Consider the following 5,000-nt stretch of genomic DNA (forward strand, 5'->3'; position numbering starts at 1 on the left):
GCACCTGATAATACCCCTTCAGGAGATCGAGCGTAGAGAAGACCTTTGCTTTTTGCAGGTAGGAGGTCACGTCGGCAATGTTTGGGAGGGGGTAGTGATCTGGTTCTGTTTGCATGTTCAGGCACCTGTAATCCCCGTACGGACAGAGGGAACCGTCTTTCTTCAGAACGATGTGTAAGGGTGACGACCATGGGCTGGAGGCCTTTTGGCAAAGGCCCATTTCCTCCATTTCGGCGAACGTCTGTTTGTCGGCTGCCAATCGTTCCAGTGCCAGACGTCTGAATTTTTGCGAAGACTGGGGCTCCCGTCGTCTTTATATGGTGATAAATACCGTGCTTGGCAGGAACCAAGTTCTGGACGGAAAACTTCCGGGTACGACGTGAGGAGGTGGGCGTAGGCATCTGTGGGTGCGTTAATGTGGAGAGCGAGGTTAGAAGGGGCGGGTTGAAGAGGTGTCGACAAGTACGAGTCTGCGTTGACCAATCGTCGGTGGGCGACATCGACCAGAAGGTGGAAATGAGAGAGGAAATCCGCACCGAGGATTGGCAATGTGACGTCAGCAACGAAAAACTTCCAATTGAATTTACCGTTTCCGAACGACAACGTGAGGTTCTCGTAACCGTAGGTGGGTATCGCAGATCCGTTGGCAGCTACCAAGCGGACGTCGGCAGATGTAGACAGACTACGTCGTGTCTTGAAGAGTTTCCTTGGCAAAAGAGAATGACAAGCACCTCTGTCTACCAAAAATTGCACACCCGTTCCGGCCTACTTACATGTTTTTTTGGCCACTGACAATCCTCGGCATATTTCTTCGCAGTTGCCCCGAATCTGAAGTGGTAGTAGCAAAACTGTGGCGGATGGGAGGTAGTAAGTGGCTGTAGAAGTTATTTCTTGGGGCGCGAGCGATTGGTGGGTGGTGGGCGGCTTTGTCACGGTGTGGGCGCGTATGTCCTACGGCATTCATGTCAGCTTCGGTTGATGTTGAATAGGCATCCTCTTTGTCAGGAGTGGAGGCGTTGATGGAGGTCTTGAAGTGGCTGTCCATAAGGGCATCGGCTTTGGTCATCAAGTCCTTTATGGGTAAACTATCGACATCGGGTATGGCAGCGCGTATAGGTCCGGGTAAATGGCATATCCAAAGGGCACGAAGTGGGTTCACCTCACGAGGAGAGCCGTCTGTGGCAGGTTGAAGGCGAGCGATGCTGGTCATTTCCCTGAGGGCAAGCGAAGCTCTTTGGTCCCCCAACGGTTGTTGCGAGAGCTGAAAAAGCTTTGCTACACGGACGGCTAGCGACGGCGAGTACTACTGCAGAAGGTATGTTTTGAGGGCGTCATACGCTATTGGGGTGTCTCCTTGTTCACTAGACTTCTGCGTGCTGAAACCAAGCAAACGCCTCTCCGCTGGCGAACGGTGAAAGTTTCAATGGGGCAGCCGCAGCGCCAACTTCTGTAGAGTCCGTCATAGTACCAACGATGGAGGGGCGAGGGGGGTGGGGGTGGAAGGCGGTGGGAGCGAGTCGACTTCCGGGGTCACCAATGTTGCGAGCCGAGAGCAGATTGTGAACTCAAAGGCAGTGTGAAAGCAACTGAGTTAGTTTATTAAAGAACACCCTCCTTTATATACAAAATCTCAAAGCAACAAGAATTTTCATGTTCAAATATTGACACTGTTACAGAGGAGAAAAGCAGGCATGAATTTTCAGGTTCGTTTTAGTGCGAGGGGAGAGCGAAGATACAAGCACAAAATGAACTATGTACGATCGTGTGACACATGGTTGGTACAGGCTTCTATCCACTCCGGGGGAAAAGTCCTCGCATCTACTGCTCCTTTTCGAGAAGGCAGGTTAATTCTATAACCAAACCACCGCGTACAATATCAACCTACCATTTCTGTATTTTAGGATAATTCTTGGTTTCTGTCGTCGCCTAATATCTCATGCACTATCATGGATACAAACGCTGTTTTTTTTTTTCTTTCTTTTTTCTTTTATTGAATCAAAGTTTATAAAACGGACAGTATGGTCAAGCATGCGTCAGCCAAATCCTCCGTATCGAATCTTGGAACGATACCAACACACTTAGCACAACCAACAGTATTTTCAAGAGGTCATTTCTATTACATATCAAATGAACTTGCTTTTTTGTTTTCTTCGTGATACTGTAAGCTTTCTTTGGACTTAAAATAATAATATAGTGTATTCAGACAAGGCTCGTTTACTTCAAGCCATGCTGCGAAATCAACCTTCGAATATGTCTCTCTCTCTCTCTCTCTCTCTCTCTCTCTCTCTCTCTCTCTCTCTCTCTCTCTCTCTCTCTCTCTCGCTTAGTCCCATCCTTATGCAATTTGAAAGTGATATTTTATATATTCTGTATTTTAAATAGTGAAGGAGATTACATAGTCCATGAGTGTCGATGTTTAGGATTATAACAACTGTTTGTGTAAATTCTATAACATTGGAAGGAATTTTTTTTCCATGTCGCCACGTTGTGATGGTGTTCGGTGTGTTCCCTCAGGTTTAATCAGATAGTTAGGTAGAGAGTCGTTATTCTTATATTTAAAAGATGATACTTGTAGATGAATAAATGCTGCATAATAGGATATATATATATATATATATATATATATATATATATATATATATATATATATATATATATATATATATATATATATATATATATATATATATATATATATATATATATATATATATATATATTCAGAGAGAGAGAGAGAGAGAGAGAGAGAGAGAGAGAGAGAGAGAGAGAGAGAGAGAGAGAGAGAGAGAGAGAGAGAGAGAGTTGTAGGTAGTTAAGTACGGAGATGTTAATGTGATAGTTGCATAAAAGTGGGAAATGAGTAAAAATTAATACAATAATTACTAGCCCATTTACAATCCTATTTGTGCTCGATCTACCGGAGTCCAGGCATGGATGGCTATTATATGAAAGGTCTGGTCACAGGGATTAAGTCACTTGAGACTGTGGAGGTATTCTGGCGGTTTAGATTACCACTCACCTGGGTGTAGCGGGTCAGTTCATTCCTGTCAATCGTGCTTCAGATCATTTAACTTCTTATCTTATCTCTACAAAAAAAAAAATAACAAGTTAATAAAGCCTAAATTATATGCAGTATTTAGTTGTTATAGCATATCTTTGGTTTATCTTTCGAGGTGCCTCACATTTACATCAGAGGCTATTTTACCCATATTTTGAACTGCCTTATCTGTTGCATTAGAGGATCTTTGATCTCTATTTAGAGGTGTCTTACCTCTATCATTTGAGGCTCTCTCGCCTCTATTTTGAGGTGCCATACAGCTACCACTTTAGGCTCTCTGACCTCTATTTTGAGGTACCATACTTCTAGCATTAGAGATTCATTGGCCTCTGTTTTGAGGTGCTTTACCTCTAGCATTAGGGGCTCTTTGACCTCATATTTTGAGGTGCTGTACATCTGTCATTAAAGGTTCTTTGACCTCTATTTTGAGGTGCCATACTTCTAGAATTTGAGGTTCTTTGACCTCATATTTTGAGGTGCTTTACTTCTAGCATTAGGGGCTCTTTGACCTCATGTTTTAAGGTGCTATACTCCTGGCATTAGAGGTTCCTTGACCTCATGTTTTAAGGTGCTATACTTCTGGCATTAGAGGTTCCTTGACCTCTATTTCGAGGTACCATACTTCTAGCATTAGAGGCTCTTTAACCTCTTTATTGAGGTGCTATAACTATTAGCATTAGAGGTTCTTTGATCTTCACTTTAAAGTACCTTACACTAGCATTAGAGAATCTTTGACCTCTATTTTGAGGTGCTATAAATCTATCATTAGAGGTTTTTGACCTGTATTTTGAGGTGTTATACTTCTAGCATTTGAGGTTCCTTGACCTTTTTTTGAAGTCCCATACTTCTAGCATTAGAGACTCTTTAACCTCTATTTTGAGGTGCTATAAATCTATCATTAGAGGTTTTTGACCTGTATTTTGAGGTGTTATACTTCTAGCATTTGAGGTTCCTTGACCTTTTTTTCGAAGTCCCATACTTCTAGCATTAGAGACTCTTTAACCTCTATATTGAAGTGCCATAACTACTAGCATTAAAGGTTCTTTGATCTTAAGTTTCAGACTCCTTGACCTCTATTTTGAGGTGCTATAAATCTAGCATTAGAGGTTCTTTGACCTCTATTTTCAGGTGCTATAAATCTAGCATCAGAGGGTCTTTGACCTTTATTTCGAGGTCCTATTCTTCTAGTATTAAAGGCTCTCTAACCTCTATATTGAGGTGCCATAACTACTAGCATTGGAGGTTCTTTGATCTTCAGTTTCAGGTGCTTTACACTAGAATTAGAGGGTCTTTGACCTCTATTTTGAGGTGCTATGAATCTAGCATTAGAGGTTCTTTGACCTCTGTTTTGTGGTGCTTTACCTCTAGCCTTAAGGGCTCTTTGACCTCATATTTTGAGGTGTTATACTTCTGCCATTAGCGGTTCTTTGACCTCTATTTCTAGGTGCCATACTTCTAGCATTAGAGGTTTTTTAACCTCGGTTTTAAGATGCTTCACCTCTAGCATTAGGGGCTCTTTAACCTCTATTATGACGTGCCATACTTCCAGCATTAGAGGTTCTTTGATCTCGGTTTTGAGGTAATTTACCTCTAGCATTAGGGGCTCTTTGACCTCTATTATGAGGTGCCATACTTCTAGCATTAGAGGTTCTTTGATCTCTGTTTTGAGGTAATTTACCTCTAGCATTAGGGGCTCTTTGACCTCATATTTTGAGGTGCTATACTTCGGGCATTAGAAGTTCTCTGACATTTATTTTGAGGTACCATACTTCTGGCATTAGAGGCTCTTTAACCTCTATTTTGAGGTGCCATAACTACTAGCCTTAGAGGTTCTTTGATCTTCAGTTATAGGTGCCTTACACTAGCATTAGAGAGTCTTTAACCTCTATTTTGAGGTGCTATAAATCTAGCATTAGAGGTTCTTTGACCTCTATTTTGAGGT

Source organism: Palaemon carinicauda, chromosome 8 (assembly GCF_036898095.1).
Source record: "Palaemon carinicauda isolate YSFRI2023 chromosome 8, ASM3689809v2, whole genome shotgun sequence".
Lineage (NCBI taxonomy): Eukaryota > Metazoa > Arthropoda > Malacostraca > Decapoda > Palaemonidae > Palaemon > Palaemon carinicauda.